Here is a 19,696-nt window from a genome sequence, read left to right on the forward strand (position 1 = left end):
ATCTTCCTCATCCAGAGAAAGAACTAAGGAATTCAGTCACAGAATATAGCAAATCATTGTATTTTGTATTACGTTTTGGTTTGTTTTATGATTTCTCCCATTCATTTTAATTCTTCTGTGTAACATGACTAAGGTGAAAATGTATTTAATAGAAATGTATCTATAGAACCTATATAAAATTGTGCACAGTCTCAGGGAGGGAGGGGGAAGAGAGGGGGCAAGAAGGAGGAGGGAGTGGAAAAAAATCTAAGCTGTATGGAAGTGATTGTAGTACACTGAAAACAAATAAAATAAAGAAAAAACATTGAAAAAAAGAGGAAACTATTGATACTCCTGAAGTGGCTAATTAATAATTTCAAATCCTTTGTCTGATATTTCTTATCAGTGTGACCTAGGAAAAATCACTTAACCTCACTTATCTTCAATTTCTTCCTCTCTCACATAATGTAGTTTGATTTCAATAGGTTTGAGATATTTTCCTATTTTACTTTATTGGGATCGTAGGTATAACATCATAGGAATGATAGAGTACATACATTCTGCAGAAATAACAGACCTGGGCATATAGATTTTTTTGAATCATTTCAATTAGAAATAAAATTTTCATTTTTGTTCTGCATGCTATTTCTTTTTTAAAAATTCTTTTACACCAATTTCCCTTTAAATCATACCATAATGTGGTGATAATATCCTGGAGCCAAGCTCTAAACTTATTCCCTAAGGAGTATTTGGAGGTGCTTTTTGCCCCTAAGGAGTTTTCTGTGATCCCAGAGCCTGTGATGTCAGGAAACCTATATGTGGCATCAGAAGGAAGCCCATTAATCACTTCTACAACATGCTTCCACTTTGGGGTCAATCATTTGCATGCTAGTATGAATAGAGCAATAGAAAAGTATTGACATACTAAAATGAGGCTAGATGTCAGGCTAGGTGGGCAGCACTGAGAGGCAGGCACAGAAGAAACCATTTTCTGCTGGCGGCCAAGTTAGTCATCTTCTCCACCACAAATAAGTAACAGCACTCTCTTGTAATCTCCAGATGTGTCACCCTTAATCATGGAATAAAGAGAAGTTGGAAAGTTCTTTCTAAATTCTTTTCTGATGTTGAATAGGTATTTTTCACTCCTGGAAACTCCTGGACTCTTATGAGAGCATGGCCATCAGTGCCAGCACCCATCATGGCATAGTAGAGCATCTCAGCCAGGAAACTGGGGCACTTCAGATAGACTTTACAATAGCAAGGAGCAGCTGTTCCAGGTGACCTGACTTATCCCTGGTCAATGGTTTCTTTAAACTGAAATCCTTATATGGGAATGTATTTATCAAACACCCTTCTTAAGTGAGACACGTTTCCTGTTCCCAAAATGGTGATGAACTTTTCTTCATCTGCCCCCGTTTCAATTCGCTACCTTAGAACAGGTCCTTAGCAACTTGTTCCACCAGATCTTCACTTAGTCCATCATCAGAATCTCTGTTATCCTGCAGAAGAACCACCAGCAATCTCTCATAGTATCCAGAAGTATCCCCAATGACATCATCCTGCAGAACCATACTCTTCTTCATAAGCTTGTTTTATGCTCTCTAATACTTCAGGGCTTATGTATGCCAGCAATTTGGTCAACACTTTTTCATTTGTCCCGACTCCCTTCAAAGCGTGCTTCAGTTCATAGTCACCGTAGAGTCTGGCTAGCTTCATCAGAGCCACGATGAGCAACTCAAATTTGACCGTCAACTCTGTTTTCAAATCATCCAGAAGATCCCTGCCAAAAAAAGTTTTAAATGTCACTGCAATTTCATGGCGCTTAGCATTGCTTCAGGCTGTGAGGAGAGTCAGGATACTTTCTTCATCAGGACCAAGTCCCTTCATTGCTTTCTGAAGGGTTTCAGCATCAGCCTGGTCATCAAAGACAGCAAAAGTGGTCACTGCCTCTGCTGGCCATGTTGGTTTTGGAGACGTATGGAAAAGGTGAACAGGACTCTTAGTGTCTGGTTCTTAGAGGTGCCCAGGTGGCTGGCTGGGACTGAGGGGCTACGCTGGTCTGTTCTGGGTTGCACTGGACTAGGATGCAGAAGCGTTGGCGGCAGCAAGAGGAACTCTAGAGGAGAGACTTGGCGCAGCACCCTGCATGATATTTCTTGAGAAAAACAAAGGTGACAGTTGATTGTGTTCCCTACTTACCATGAACTCCATTTTCCCAAGTTAAAATCAAACACAGTTAAACTAATTAAGCTTCACATGACTTACCTCCCAGAGAACAACTTTTAATTTGGAATTAGCAATTTCAGTGATTGATGATGTAGATGATTTGTACATATCACTTATTAATGGGAATAAACTGGAGTTTCCCACTGCAGAGGTGTCAAAGCCCTTGAAAGTGACATGATGATAGCCCTGTTGAGAGATGAGATCACGTAGTTTCCTTCTCTATAATTGGACCCCAGTCATTGCTTTCCAGAACCAGGTTGTCAGGTACCTCAATGTGACAATCCCCAGGTTCTTATAACTTGAATCCTAGGAGTTCCTCTAAGACCCTTGGATGTCAGTGTTTATTACTACAGCAAGGATATCATAAAGATTCAGTAAGTGACTCTTTATTCCTCAGGTTCTGAAATAATGAAAAATTAACGAAGAGATTTATAAGAAGCTCCTGTTTTGTCTCCTCATATTATATTGCTACACCTACGTGACTGATGCTCTTTTTGTTTTACTATGCATTTTTGTTTTTCTTCATATTTTTCTTCATAATATATATGTGGAAGTGACTATTAACGATAGAAATATATTATATAAACTTCATTTATTTTTCTTCTCACATACATACATATACATGTATATATATATAAACACACACACATACAGATATATATTATATATATATATGTTCCATTTACATATAAAATATATCCTCAGGTATATGTTGATACATGTATGTTTCTCTACATGTTCTCTCACATTCTAATATTTTGCACATCTGCTAGGTGTTTTATTTTTTTGCATATACTTCTTTCTAACTTTTTTTCTTTTTTCTACATGGTATTTGTTTTTCTTATATCTATTTCTCATTTATGCAAAACAAGAGACCTTTAACTTTTTTTTTCTTTTGACTGTATTTACCCCTTTAATTGTTTTTCAAGGGGTATTTCTTTCCTCTTCTTTGAATTTTTTTTTCACATTTTTCCTCCAGTTTATCTGACTCCTCCTTGTCTTTTTTCTCATTTCCTTGATGCCTCTACTCTTCAGAGTTATAAAGTCACTAGCATGCCCACTTTCTCAAATGGACTTTTTTCCTACTTTTTTATTTGTGTTTCCTATTTAATACTTTTTTTCTTTTCTTATATTTAAGGTCAGTGATTGATGATTACATAATCCCCCTTCTCCTGCCCCATCTCCCTGAAAAAACAGTGCCTGCAATATGAGGAGTAATCACATTGGTCCTTTCCAGTTGTAAACTGTGAGCTTCTAAACTCGATGCATATGAGCTGTGTTCAATTTGGCATACATCTTTTTTAAAATTTTGATAATTTTTAAAAATCAAATCTGTTTGTAATCCTTTTGTCAAAGGTTACCTTTTCATTCTTTCAGATACACAATTTAGGTATTTTTCAGTTTTCAACATTCACTTCCACAAGTATATGAATTCTGAATTTTCTCACCGTCTCTTCCCCACCCCCTATACCAGGACAGCATACACCCCATCCACCCATTCTTCCAATATATCCTCCTTTCTATCACCCCACCCCTTCTTCTATGCCTTGTCCTTCTATTTTCCTGTAAGGAAAAATAGAATTCTATTCCCCATTGCCTGTACATCTTATTTCCCAGCTGCATGCAAAACCAATTTTTAGCATTCACTTTTAAATCATTGAGTTAAATATTCTCTTCCTCCTTCCCCAACCACTCTCATTGAGAAAGCAAGCAATTCATTATAGATCATACATGTGTAGCCATGCAAAATACTTCCATAATAGTTACCTTGTGAAAGAATAACCACATTTCCTTCTGGCCTGACCTGCCTTCCATTGATTCCATTTTCTCTCTTGACCTGTCCCCCCACAACAGTGTGTGCTTCTGATTATCCCTTTTCCCAGTTGGCTGTCCCTTCTATCATCTTCCTTCTCCTATCCCTTTCCCCAAACTTCCTGCAGAGTAAAATGAATTTCCATACACAACTGAGTGTGTGTTATTCTCTCCTTAAGTCAAGTCCCATGAGAGTAAGGCTCACTTATTCCCTTTAATTTCCCCCCTGTTCCCCTGCATTTTAAGAGCTTTCTGTGGCATCTTTTATGTGAGATGACTTGCTACATTCTACATCTCCCTTTCTCTTACTCCTAGTACATTCCACTCAACAGGAAATTTTATTTTTTAGCTATTCTTCCTTCATATTCAGTTCACACTGTGGCGTCTCTATTTCTCTCTGTCTCTCCACACGCACATATATACAAATATATATACACACCCATGTACATGTACATATCTACACATATACATACACATATATAATATACACATATGTACATAGCCATACACACATATACATACCTATATAGAAATATAAACATATACATACATATATACACACATACGTATACATATATATGTGCATATATGTCTGTGTGTATTCCCTCTAACAACCCTAATACTGAAAAAGATGTCATGACTTAAAAATATCAGCTTTCCATGTAGGAATGTAAACAGTTCAACTGTAATGAGTTCCTTATGACTTTGTTTTCTTGTTTACCTTTTTGTGTTTCCCTTGATTCTTGTATTTGAAAGTTACATTTTCTATTCAGCTCTGCTCTTTTCAACAAGAATGCTTGGAAGTCCTCTATTTCATTGAAATTCCATTTTCCCTTGATTTATCATACTCATTTTTGCTGAATAAATGATTCTTGGTTTTAATTCTAGTTCCTTTGACCTCTGAAATATCATATTCCAAGCCCTTCAATCCCTTAGTGTAGAAACTGCTTTTCAGACTTCATTAAAGATTACTTGAAAAGGAAGTTGGGAATTTCATATTAACTTGTACAACATCTCTTGGGGAATTTTACGTCTCAAAGATGTTGCTTCTCGTGGAATTCTCCTACACCTCCCAGCCAATATGAATTCTGTCTTCCCTGAAAGGTAATAGTTGATATAACTTTTTCCTTTCTATAGAAATCCAATAGGTACTCTATAAATTTTCCTTTTCCTTCATTGCTTTGTTACTTTGTCTTTTCTATTATTCATTTTTCCTTTTCCTTTTTCCTGTCATTCTTTTTCCGCTGATAGTGCTCTTAGCATAGCAAATGCTTTAACCAATTAATTCAATTTATTAGTAGATTTACATAATGTTATTGATATTCCTGTACTAATCTTAGGTAGCCTTACACAACTGATCAAACAAAAATAACCTCAGTCATTAAAAACTCATATTTTAGCCTTTCTCTCCTCCATTTACCCCATTGCTCATTTTAATTATTGTTCTTCCCATGATACTTCACTTCCTTCCTTTCCTTCTTGACCAATTATCTTGTATTTTCTTGGTATATTTCCCCTCTTGCCATTTTTAATCCTTCTTTAATGAATTCCTCAATCCTTCTCTTTACTCCTTTCATTCATGAATTGTGATACTCTCCTTTTTTTCCTTCCTATTCCCTTTCTTCTATCCATTCTAATCACAAGAGATGCTTTATTCATCAGTATGTTTTCAAAATAACAGCTTATTTAGTGTTAAATAGTCTAATACTTGTTTCATGGGGTGAAATAGTTTTCATTTTTAGGTTAGAGGATAGGGAATTTGATTTACAGATGTAAAGATTTGGGAATATGTCTTACTACTGTCAAATATTGGCTATGTAAATTTAAACAAATCATTCATCACCTAAACAAGCGAGCACTAAACAGCTCGCTTCAATGGACTAGTTCTGACTTATAAGTGTAGAAGAAGAAGCCTTATTCATGAAATTGACAGTTTACATTCATCCTTATCATAATGTATTTTGTGAGAAAGATATAGTTCCTCCTCCATACCATGATCTCTAGGCCTTTGACCCCTCAATTCTTTCCCAGAGAACCTCCCTTCCACTAACTATACTATCTTCCATTTACCACGCTAATGCCTTGAAAACCTAAGTTAACTCTGTGCTGTGCTTTTCTCTAGAGTCCCTTGTCCCTAAGTTTATTACTGTTATTGTCCCAAGTCTTTGTCATGCATTGTTCCCAAAATCTGCTGCCTTCCTTCCTACATACATGCTCCCAATGAAAAGCAAAATAATATATGGGGAAACTTCTTTATTGTGCCCTTTATAAATTTGGGCACTGATCTCAATTAATGAATAATCTCCATATCTTTCTGGACCTCTCTGCAGCTTTCAAAACGTTCAATCACTTTCTTCATACATTAGTGTTTTTTTTTTTAAAGTTTTCAGAAAGTTGGTTCTGTTCTGAACTATGTAATCACTCCTTCTCGGTCTTTTCATTGCTAGATCTTCATCCAAGTCATGCCCATTCATCTTGGGCAGTCCATAGGCTCTGACCCTGAACGATATTCTCTACTTCCTCTATATCATTTCACTTGATCATCTCATCAGCTTACAGTAACTCAATTAGCATCTGTAAGCTAAAGATTTTCATATCTACTTCTCCAATTCTATCCTCTCTCTTGCCCTACAGTCTTCTAACTCCAATTGCTTATTATCTCAAATTGGTTGTTCGATAGGCATTAAACTCAATATCCAAAGTTGAACTCATTGTTTTCACACAGAAGGCAAATCTTTTTGTAACTTCTCTCTTACTTTTGGAGCTAACACCATTTTTCTAGGCACTAGAGATGATCACTTAAGTGTCACTCTCAGTTCTTTTTTCTCACACCCTCTGTCTAATCTGTGGTGAAATTCTTTAGATTTTACCTTTGTAGCAGCAATTGCATATGTATCTTTTCATTTCCTTCACTTCCATGAGGGCTTTCATCACCTTATACCTGGATTGTAGCAAAAGCCTTGTGATTTGTTTCTCTACATCAAATCTCTCCGAACTTCAGTCCAGGCTCTACATAGTTGTGAAAATATACTTACAAAGCACAAATTTGACCAAGTCACACCCTCTCATCCCCACCCCTACTCTATAAAACCCACTCACTTTCTATAACAAGGGCATTCAGTGTCCTTGTAACGTATCCTATCTCGTCTTTACAATCTTCTTAAAACATATACTTAGCTTCCCCTGGCACTCTGTGGTCCAGTGACATTGGCCCTTTTACTTTTTCTTGAATAAGACATTGCATCTTCTAACTCTGAGCATTATCTGGTACATAGCTTGCTTACCCATTGTTTTTTCACACGTTGTTTCCCGTTAGGCTCTTAAGATCTTGAGATCAAGGACTAACTTTTGACTTTTTTTATACCCAACACTTGCACATTGGAACATAGTAGAGATTTGAAAAAGTTTATTAACACATTAACAAAAGTTAACACGGTGATTTCGCAAGCTGTGTTGTTCTAATGACCGCTCGACATAATTAAGAATTTGAAAAATCTGTAAGAAAGTAGCATTATTACAGGACTATTTCAAATGTTCAGTACTAGCATAAAAATCCAACTTAAATATGAATAGTATGCAAAGTGCCAACACAAAGAATTTTTTTTTTTGGATTAATCAGATAATGCACATTTGTACCATCCTTTGGTTCTGAACTACTGCAAAACAGAGTCGAGAAATGGCTTAAAATGGGACAGTAACACTATACATATAATTTAAGTGAAATAAAATAGATTCTAAGAAATAAAATCAAGCTTATTTTGTGGAGTTTAATAAATCCTACTGTTTGATAAAGCCACCTTCCTCAATTTCCTCAAGAGAAAATTAGAATGACACAAATAAAACAAAGTTCACCTCAAACACATCATTGACATTGAATGATTGCAGGAGAGTATCGTGGAAACAGAAATCTAGAGAAAAGCATCCACATAGCATATAATTATGCAACAATTATGATCCCTGCAAGGACAGACTAATTCAGGCAAGGAGGGCTTCAGGTAGAGAAATGGAGAGATAATAACGAGAAAAGTGAAAGTCTTGTAAGAGAGAACATTCCAGTAATTTTTTTCCTGTGATGAGCTCTATATCTTGTGAAATTTGGAAACTATTACTAGTGTCCTTTTATATTTTTTCATCAAGAAAATATTTGATTCCTTTTCGACTCAAATAAATACGCAGATTTTTTTTTTATAATTAATTTGTTTGTTTCAGTTTTCAACACTCACTTCTATAGTTTTAAATTTTCTTCCCTTAGCTCTCCCCTCTCGCCATGCCATCTTATATGAATTCTACACATAGATTCTTATTAAACATTTTTTGATTTTAGTTATGTTGAATGGAATAATTAAAATAGATTGGAGAAACCATGAGAAAAACCAAAACAAAATATAACAAACGAGAAAATAATCTGCTACATTCTGTGTTCTAACTCCATACTTCTTCGTCTGGATGTGGATGGCATTTTTCATCATGAGTCCTTTGGAAATGTTTTATGTCCTCGCTCAGTTTATCAGATACAATCATTGCAAACTCTGCCTCCCATTGTGTATAATGTTCTCCTGCTTCTACTCATTTCACTCAGCATCAGTTCATATAAATCTTTTCAGGTTTTTTTGAAGTCCTCCTGTTAGTCGTTTCTTATAGTATAATAATATTCCATTACAATCACATATGAAAACTTGTTCAACCATTCCAAATTGATGGACATCCCCTCGATTTCCAGTTTTAGGACACCACAAAAAGAGCTGCTATACACATTTTTGTGCATGTGAGTCATTTTCCCGTTTTTATGATCTCTTTGGTATACAGCCCTAGAAAGGATATTACTGGGTCAAAAGGTATGCACATTGTCATAGCCCTTTGAGCATAGTTCCACATTGCTTTCCAGAGTGGTTGGGTCAGTTCACAACTTCACCAACAATGAATTAGTGTTCCAACTCTCCCACATCTTCTCCAACAAGAATTATTTTCCTGTTTTGTCATGTTAGTCAATCTGATAGGAGTGATGTGGTACCTCTGTTGTTTTGATATGCTTCTCTCTAATCAATAGTGATTTCGAGCATTTTTTCATATGATTATACATAACTTTAATTTTTTCCTCTGAAAACCGCTTGTTCATATCCTTTGATCATTTATCTACTGGAGAATGAAGTGTGAAGCTCTTAATGGATGAATCCACTGAAGTCCACTAGGTAAAAAAGTACTTTCTTAGGAATAAAAAAGAAATAAGATAGTGTATTGTAGAAATCATTTTACTACTGTTCTTTTCAGGTGACAGTTGTCAACTCAGTTCACTACCCAATACCTCAGATTCTTCATCTATGAAGAGATGGGATTGGACTACATAGTCCCCATGGTAAGGACCAGTTCTAGTTATATGATCCTATGAACTTTTAACATAAGATCCCATTGATTCACTTTGTTTCACCTGCTGGGAGAAAAAGGACATTATTGTAATGTTTGTGGACATCACACAGCTCTGTCATTTTAGTGACAGGTTACCTACCCCTTCCTTTTTGTAGGTTCTTCCATTAATTTTGGCATCATATCCACTGAATCTCTGAAGATAAATGGTGTCTACTGAACTGATCTTTGGTGTGGCATTCTTCTTTCAACGTGCCATTGGTTTCATAGGGAATTCACTCATGCTAATGCTCTATGTTTGTATTTTCTTCAAAAAAACCTCAACAGAAGAAACCGATGGATTTAATTCTTATTCATTTGATATTAGCAAATATGGTAGCACTTTTTACAAGAGACATCCCAGAAATCATGCTTTGTTTTGAGATGAGACATTTTTTAGATGATTTAGGGTGTAAGGTGCTTACATAAATTTATAGAGTGGCCTGGGAACTTTCTATCTGCACAAGTCTCCGAAGCATGTTCCAGACCCTCATCATCAGTTCCCACCACTCTGTGAGGACAATCATCAAAGTCAGAGCCTCTAGATACATTTTATATTATTTCTTCTTTTTATGGGTCACCACTGCATTGATCTACGTGAGGGTCATTGAACTCACTGAAGCAACCCAAAACGCCACAATTTCTAGGTATCATTATGTTTCACATATTTACATAGTAAACTCAGCAAGAAATTATAGTGATTTTACTGCTGCTTTTATGTTTGGTATTACTCTTCATGACCTCATCTTTCGCTTCCTTATGGGCTTCTCTAGTACCCACACAGTGCTTCTTCTCTACAGACATAACAAACAAGTGCAGCATATTTATAGCAGTAGTCATTCTCCTACATCCTTCCCTAAGGTCAATGTCACACAGACTATCCTCTTGCTTATGCCATGTTTTGTGTTATTCTACTGGCTCAACAACTGTATCATCCTATACGAAATTTTCACTTTTGAAACTATGCATATACCAATATCTCACACCATATACCAAGATTAAGTAAATTAGGGGTACATTGAAAGATGCATCTGTCAGTTCTATGGATAAGGGAAGAGATTATGACAAACTACTCTTTGCCTTCTTCATGGTCATTTCTCCTCTTGCTATAAAATCTCCTCTCTCGGTATTTGGGGTGTCATTTGATTTCAGAAAATATGACTGCCCTTTTCCTTTGACATTCATCTATCAGCAACAATTGCATGTAACCATTGTTACATCACCATCTGCTATTATAGAATATATACTTCTTCATAGGAGTTTTCTTCAGTGAGATTCCATGCTATCAACAAAATAAATGCCCCATTTGCCTTCCCTTTGTTTCAATTTCTTTTTTACTACTTTATATATGCTCCTGCAGAAATTCTTCTTCCAGAGATACAGTAATTATTTTTCGTTATTTGTTTTTCATTGACTTGAATAAGGTAGATCATGCATTCTTCTATATCTTCTTTCCTTCGTCTTTTTCATATCAACAACCTTTGTCTGGAGGCCATATTCCCTTCTAACATCTTCGCTCTTGACTTATCTCTTTGTTTATGATGTTTAAGTGAATTTACTTTCACTTGATTGATATCTTTGGTAATTTAGGTATTCTCCCTTCATGTTCCCCTATTATTATTTTTTTAGACATTTCCTCCTTAGACTGCAATTTAACCTGGAGACTGGACCTGAGGGCTATCTTAGTCACATTCCTCTTTTGGCAATTCATATCTCTCCATTCTTAGTTTCAGCTCCAAATGACTTCTGAAGGGACAGAATTGATTAATTCTTCGCTGAAAAGTATCTATCAATCATATTCTCAAATAAAAAGAAAAATTGCATAATTTTATGCATAATTATACATATCATAATAATAGTTCACAAATAATGTATTTTCTTCATTATTTTCTTAACTTTTATTTACTCAATAATTAGAAGCTAACTACTGTTTCTTTACATTTCTTGATATGACTCCAAGTATTTATCACTCATTTCATAGAGATAGACAGAAGGATAGCTAGAGTATTGTTACACATTTACATAATATATATTTATATACATACATCTTTATACTACAATTGATCCGTGTAATATAAAAAAATTAAATTTATTCTCAGGCATTAACATGAAGCAATATGCAGAGTGGAAAACCCATAATTTTTTTTCTTATTTAGATAATTACAAGTTTCATTCTTCTTGTCAAATATCAATCTGACTGGAGCATAAAAGAAAGCTGATGCCCACAGTGAAAATTGAAAAGATGAGAAAAGAGAGTGATGTCATGTATTTTACGCTTTTCTTTTCCCACTGAAATTCCCTGAGGACTTTCTTCTTTAGACAGACACCACTTTGAGAACATATAATTGCCAGTTGTGGACACAAGCATTGCAGAGACCTCATCAGAGCAAATAAACTCCAATTTCTCCATCTCAGTAATACTCCCAATATCATTTCAGCTTTGGAAGTATATAAAGACTATCCTGCCGCTCTGGATTACTTTTTGGAGAAAGTCAATGAATCTTTAGAATTTGAAGGGCTGGTTTCGTAATACAAAAAGGCAAGACCATATATAAGGTGTTAGTGCCCTGATGTTTTACATAAATATAGAGACAGATAGATACAGATGTACTGAGGTATATAGATGGATAGAAAGACAGATGACGTATAGATAGACAGATAGATAGAGAGTGTAATCTTGTACTTTCTACGAGGAAGAAGGAAAATCTTTTGTTTAAGTGATTTTTATAGTTCAGCTGTCAAATTTCCTCACAAAGATGGAAATATTATTTTTGATTAGTATTGCACTAAGCATAACCGCTCACTCCTAGCACTTTCTAAACACAAGCCACAAGATTAGATCCTCTTTGTGAGTTGGTGATGGAAACATGTAGAGACATTTAGACTATTCTTTATGTCCAAGAACTGAGTAAAAAGTGACTGGACGTTTAAAAAACGTGTTGCTCTGCACATTGCAGTCCATAGCAAGACTATAATTGAGCTTACAGCTATGAGACTGCCAATGTTAATGATCTGTGAAATGTTGCAATTTTTTTGCTGTTTCATGGTGCATTATAAAGAAATTTTACAGCTAAGGTGGTAAATTAAAAATAGAGGTAGATTTGCCATATAACACCAAAAGTAAGAGATAAGGTTTAACTGGAGCAGCATGGTATGTTGAGTAGATTGTCATTGTTCCTCCTTAGTTTTAGAAGAACACCTATTACATCAGGAGTGGGATGACTTGATTGGATTGAGGCAGAGCTGTGCATTGCCTTCAGCTTCACTCTCTCCTACAGAGTCATTTGAAGTCCACAGATAAAACATAGATAAAGACTGCTAACAATTGCCCTGTCTGCAGACCTTGAGCTTTTAAACTAAGGTCTGTCCCAGTTCTCAGTTTGTCTGAGGAAATACCCTTTCAACGATAAAGGGAGATATAAGTATTGAGGGAAAGGATGGCCTTGTTTGCCTTCTCAAAAGAATCAGTCTGAGAGGGGAAGACCCCAGGGTGAATAAGGTGCTTGATGGAAGACTGGATTGAAATCCCAACTCTGATACTTGCTGCGTATCCCCAGGAAAATCATGTTAACAGGATTGTCCATCAAATCTACTCCCTCATAACAATCATCTAATAATAAGTGGATTGATACTGGTCAGTATTATATATCATAAGTGATGTTTACAACCAAATCTTTGCAAAATCAATTACTTTGTTTTTGTGTTATCTCAAGTTCTTAGCATTTATCCTTTTTTCTGTTTCCTTTAAGAACACACCCTTACTTGGTGACCCACTCTACTCTCAGTGCAGGAGGCACAGACTGACCTCATTCCAAAATATTTTTTTTTATTATGTCTATAAGGTATTCTGCAACCTTGAAAATCCTTTTTGAATGGCAACTGATTTTGTCATCATCTTCCTCATCCTCCTTCTTTCTATCAGTCATCAAATTCATGAGCAAGTTAAGACATCATTCACCAACTACTTTAGTCTGAAGTCCTGTGGTGATAAGTGAATGATGCAAAAGGAGGAAGGAGGAGTGGATGAATTGGGAGCTATAGCCACAATCACACACACAGATAGGTCAAGCACTTGGGTTGTATTCTCATTGCACCAAAGCAGCAGTGGGATTTGGCAGTCCCCTGAGTGTTTGAGCCATCCCTTTAAGGACCACACTGTTCACCTCATACCAGAAAGAAAGCAATAAAAAGGGAGCCCAGAAAACAGTCTTTCATCCAAACTATGGCTCACTTACCTTAGCAGAGAGAAATCTCACCCTGTGGTCAACACACACCCACCCACACACACACACACACACACACACACACACACACACACACACACACAAATTGCTTTTCATGATTTTCTCACATTGCTCTCATTTCTCTTCCCAATTTTTCCTCCACCTCTTACTTCATTTTCAAAATCCTTTTTGAGCTCCTCCATGGCCTGAGACCATTGTGTATTTTTTGGGCTTTTAGATGTAGAAGCCTTAACCTTTCTATCTTCCTACAGTTATATGCTTTGGTCTTCCTCTGATTGTATGCTTTACTTTTCCTCATTGGGAAGTATGGAAGAAAATATCTTTTCACCAAGAAATAACTTTCAATAGTGTTATTTTTCCCTCTTTTGAGTGTTTTTCCAGCCAGCTACTTAACTTTTGAGTCCTTTTTTAAGTGAAGGGTATACTACCCTGGGCTTCAGATGTTTTGTGTAGCTGTTCTTTGAGATATCTCTAGAGAGCTGTAAGTTTTAAGTTCCTCCAAAGTGGCATAATCAAGGGAGAGACTTTTAATCATTTCCTGGCCTGTGCTCTGGTCTGTGAGCACCAAAAGCACTCTTTTCTTCCCTGGAACTGCGAGTAGGATTCCCTCTCTACAGCCAACACCAGCTCCTCCATGCCAGTACTCCTCCTCACCCCAAGATTGAGACCCCGATCAGTTGCTCGATTCCCTCAAGGTCTGTAGGATGAGAGCTCCAGAAGTTGCTGCTGACACAGAAGTAGCTGCAATCATCCTGGGTCTGAATCTGGGTCTGTGGTTGGGGCCAGACTTCACTCCCCTTTAATACAAGTGAAAGAGCTTTCTCACCTTTGAAGCTGTCTTTGGCATTTGTGGCTTGAGAAATCTAGATACCATGGCATTGCCCTTGAGTCAGTGCCCTGCAGCCTGTTCCCTTCCTGTACATGCTGTGGGGCTGATGCAGGGCTGCTCTCAACTCTGAGCTGGGTGTGATAGACCTATTCTGTCCATTTTTCAGGCTGTCTTATGCTGGAAATCAGTTCTACTCTGTCATTTTGGGGTTTCTGCTGCTCTAGAATTTTTTAGAGTCACTTTGCAGGTATTTTAAGGGCTATGGAGGGAGGGCCAGAGCAGGTACATCCTTCTACTCTGCCTTCTTGGCTCCATCCCCACCCCTGTTGCTGTTTCAATAAAGTCTTGAAAGTCTCATTGCTGATCAAATGTCCATTTTTTTCCATCTGGGATCATGCTTAACTGTGTAAGGTATGCTATTTTTGGCTGCAACATCAGTTTTGTTGCTCTTTGATACATAGTGTTCCAAGACATGGACTGCTTTAGTGTTTCAGCTGCCATTTCTTTTGTGATTAGAACTGTGGGAACATCATATTTAAATTGTTTTATTCTTATTGCTTTTCATATTTTATTTTTGGGTTTGGGGATTCAGAATTTAACAACGATACTCCTATGCATTTTCCTCATAGGATCTCTTTTAAGTGATGATTGATGGATTTTTTTTTCCTAATTCTACTTTTCTCCCTTGTTCTAATGCTTCTGGACAATTTCCTTTAATTATTTTTTCTATCATTGTATCAAGATTCTTGCTTTGATGATGAGTTTCAGTTGGTCCAATTATTTTTATATTTTCTCTTCTTGACCTATTCTCCAAATCTATTGTTTCTGTTATAAGATGCTTCACTTTCTCTTCATTATTCATATTTTAATTATTTCTTGATCTCTAACAATTTCACTAGCTTCACCTTGCCCAATTCTAATTTTTAAGGTTTAATTTTCTTCCTTAAGATTATGTATCTCCTTTTTTTCCAATTCATTTATTTTTAGTTTTCAACATTCACTTCCATGACTTTTAAGATTTCTCATTCTCACTTTCTCCTCCCTCCCCAAGATGGCATGTAATCTGGTATGGGTTCTACACATAAATTCCTACTAAACTAATTTCCACATTAGTCATTTTGCATAGGAGAATTATAATGAATGGGAGAAATCATGAAAAAAAAGCAATACAAGAAAGCAACAAAAAAGTAAATACTCTGTTTCACTCTGCATTCCAGGTCCACAGCTCTTGCTCTGAATGTGGATGGCATTTTCCATTGTGAATCCTTTGGAGTTGTTTTCAATTTGTATTAAGCATAGATCGAAGCTCCATTTATTCCCAAGCTCTCCACTGTTTTCAATAGAAATGGGTGTTGGATTTTATCAAAAGTTTTTAGTGTGGATATTGAGATAATCATATAGTTTCCATTAGGTTTGTTGTTTATATGATCCATTATACTTATAGTTTTTCTAATACTGAACCATCCCTGCACTCCTGGTATAAATTGTTCCTAAACAAAGTATATTATACTCATGATAATTTGCTGTATTCTTTTCTGCTAATCTTATTTAAAATTTTTGCATCTATATTCCTTAGGTAAATTGACCTATAATTTTCTTTCTTTTGGCTCCTCTTAGCTTAGGTATCAACACCATATTTGTATCATAAAAAAGAATTTGGTAGGACTCCATCTCCAATTTTCCCAAATAGTCTAAGTAGTATTGAAATTAATTGCTCTTTAAATGTTTAATAGACTTCTGTATCCCAAACATTCAGAATAAATATTCAATGGGCTCAGGCCATGGAAGAGCTCAAAAAGGATTTTGAAAATCAAGGCAGGGAGCCAAGATGGCAGAGTAGAAAGACGCACATACACATAGCTCCGAACCCACAACCCATAGAACGGCTACAGGGAAGTAACTCACGGCGACTTCTGCACCCAGAGGCCAGGGAACATTGGAGTGAGGGAGATTTCCGTTCCAGAGAGACCTGCAAACCTCTCGCGGGGGTTCCTTCATGCTGTGGACTAGGCGCTGGGACTGGGAGCTGAGTGCAGCCCTGCCGCGGCCGCTGCACCGAGAGGAAAAGATCCGAGCAGGCTTCAGGGACGGGATCTCCAGCGACTGCACAAGTCCCTCCACCCACAGGTGACGGGGATCGGTGAGAGAGTCTTTTTGGCGGGTCGAGAGGGGAGTGGGGTGCCCCCATAACTAACTCCCCACCCCGGGAGGTAGAAGCTGAGAGGCGGCTGCAGACCGGGGCTCCCCAAGGGGGCAGGAGCCTGGATCCATTGTGGAAGGTCTGTGCATAAACCCCCTGAGGGAACTGAGCCTGAGAGGCTGCCCTGCCCCGACCTGACCACATGAACTTAATCTCACACTGAATAGCAGCCCTGCCCCCGCCAAAAGCCCTAAGGCTGGAAGCAGCATTTGAATCTCAGACCCCAAACTTTGGCTGGGAGGATGAGGAGGCGAGGTGGGTGTGAGGAGAATATTCAGAGGTCAAATCACTGGCTGGGAAAATGCCCAGAAAAGGGAAAAGAAATAAGACTATAGAAGGCTACTTTCTTGGTGAACAGGCATTTCCTCCCTTCCTTTCTGATGAGGAAGAACAATGCTTACCATCAGGCAAAGACACAGAAATCAAGGCTTCTGTGTCCCAGCCCACCCAATGGGCTCAGGCCATGGAAGAGCTCAAAAAGAATTTTGAAAATCAAGTTAGAGAGGTAGAGGAAAAGCTGGGAAGAGACATGAGAGACATGAAGTCAAAGCATGAACAGCAGATCAGCTCCCTGCTAAAGGAGACCTAAAAAAATGTTGAAGAAAATAACACCTTGAAAACTAGCCTAACTCAATTGGCAAAAGAGGTTCAAAAAGCCAATGAGGAGAAGAATGCTTTCAAAAGCAGAATTACCGAAATGGAAAAGGACATTCAAAAGCTCACTGAAGGAAATAGTTCTTTCAAAATTAGAATGGAACAGATGGAGGCTAAGGACTTTATGCAAAACCAAGAAATCACAGAACAAAGAGAGAAGAATGGAAAAATGGAAGATAATGTGAAATATCTCATTGGATAAACAAAAGACCTGGAAAATAGATACAGGAGAGACAATTTAAAAATTATGGGACTACCTGAAAGCCATGATCAAAAGAAGAGCCTAGACATCATCTTTCATGGAATTATCAAGGAAAACTGCCCTGAGATTCTAGAACCAGAGGGCAAAATAAATATTCAAGAAACCCACAGAACACCGCCTGAAAGAGATCCAAAAAGAGAAACTCCTAGGAACATTGTGGCCAAATTCCAGAGTTCCCAGGTCAAGGAGTAAATGTTGCAAGCAGCTAGAAAGAAACAATTCAAGTATTGTGGAAATACAATCAGGATAACACAAGATCCTGCAGCCTCTACATTAAGGGATCGAAGGGCATGGAATAGGATATTCCAGAAGTCAAAGGAACTAGGACTAAAACCAAGAATCACCTACCCAGCAAAACTGAGTATAATACTTCAGGGGAAAAATTGGTCTTTCAATGAAATAGAGGATTTTCAAGCATTCTTGATGAAAAGACCAGAGCTGAAAAGAAAATTTGACTTTCAAACACAAGAATGAAGAGAACCATGAAAAAGTGAACAGCAAAGAGAAGTCACAAGGGACTTACTAAAGCTGAACTGTTTACATTCCTACATGGAAAGACAATATTTGTAACTCTTGAAACATTTCAGTATCTGGGTACTGGGTGGGATTACACACACACACATGCACACACGCACACATACATAGAGACAGAGTGCACAGAGTGAATTGAAGAGGATGGGATCATATCTTTAAAAAAATGAAATCAAGCAGTGAGAGAGAAATATATTGGGAGGAGAAAGGGAGAAATTGAATGGGGTAAATTATCTCTCATAAAAGAGGCAAGCAAAAGACTCATTAGTGGAGAGATAAAGAGGGGAGGTGAGAGAAAAACATGAAGTCTACTCTCATCACATTCCACTAAAAGGAAGAATAAAATGCACATTCATTTTGGTAGGAAACCTATCTCACAATACAGGAAAGTGGGGGATAAGGGGACAAACACGGTGGGGGGGATGATAAAGGAGAGGGAAAGGGGAGGAGAGTGTAATTTGAGGTCGACACTCATGGGGAGGGATAGGATCAAAAGAGAATAGAAATAATGGGGGACAGGATAGGATGGAGGGAAATATAGTTAGTCCTATACAACACAACTATTATGGAAGTCATTTGCAAAACTACACAGATTTGGCCTATATTGAATTGCTTGCCTTCCAAAGGGAAGGGGTGGAGAGAGAGGGAGGCAAAGAAGTTGGAACTCAAAGTGTTAGCAACACTTTCGAGTAATGTTCTTGCCACTAGGAAATAAGAAATACAGGTAAAGGGGTATAGAAAGCTATCTGGCCCTACAGGACAAAAGAGAAGACGGAGACAAGGGCAGAAAGGGATGATAGAAGAGAGAGCAGATTGGTCACAGGGGCAGTTAGAATGCTTGGTGGTTGGGGGGGGGGAGTGGGATAAAAGGGGAGAAAATTGTAACTCAAAATTTTGTGAAAATGAATGTTAAAAGTGAAATAAATAAATTTAATTTAAAAAAATAAAATCAAGGCAGAGAGGTGGAGGAAAAACTGGGAAGAGAAGTGAGAGAGACACAAAAAAACCATGAAAAGCAGGTCAACACCTTGCTAAAGGAGACCCGAAAAAATGCTGAAGAAAATAACACCTTGAAAAATAGGGTAACTCAATTGGAAAAAGAAGGTCAAAAAGCCAATGAAGAGAAGAATGGTTTAAAAAGCAGAATTAGCCAAATGGAAAAAGAGGTTCAAAAGCTCACTGAAGAAAATAGTTTTTTTCAAAATTAGAATGGAACAGATGGAGGCTAATGACTTTATGAGAAACCAAAAAATCACAAAACAAAACCAAAAGAATGACAAAATGGAAAATAATGTGAAATATCTCATTGGAAAAACAACTGACCTGGAAAATATATCCAGGAGACACAAGTTAAAAATTATGGGACTACCTGAAAGCCATGATCAAAAAAGAGCCTACACATCATCTTTCATGAAAGTGTCAAGGAAAACTGCCCTGAGATTCTAAATCCAGAGGGCAAAATAAGTATTCAAGGAATCCACTGATCACCACTGAAAGAGATCCAAAAAGAGAAACTCCTAGGAACATTGCGGCCAAATTCCAGAGTTCCCTGGTCAAGG

The 19,696-nt window shown here is 37.3% G+C and overlaps 2 pseudogenes; one reads left to right on the forward strand and one right to left on the reverse strand.

The window, feature by feature from the left end:
* Positions 1-985: 985 nt before the first annotated feature.
* Positions 986-9,500, reverse strand: LOC140516908 (annexin A5 pseudogene; annotated as a pseudogene).
* Positions 9,501-9,584: 84 nt separating this feature from the next.
* Positions 9,585-10,419, forward strand: LOC140516909 (vomeronasal type-1 receptor 1-like; annotated as a pseudogene).
* The last annotated feature ends 9,277 nt before the right edge of the window (positions 10,420-19,696 follow it).

This window comes from Notamacropus eugenii, assembly GCF_028372415.1.
Source record: "Notamacropus eugenii isolate mMacEug1 chromosome 2 unlocalized genomic scaffold, mMacEug1.pri_v2 SUPER_2_unloc_1, whole genome shotgun sequence".
Classification (NCBI taxonomy): domain Eukaryota; kingdom Metazoa; phylum Chordata; class Mammalia; order Diprotodontia; family Macropodidae; genus Notamacropus; species Notamacropus eugenii.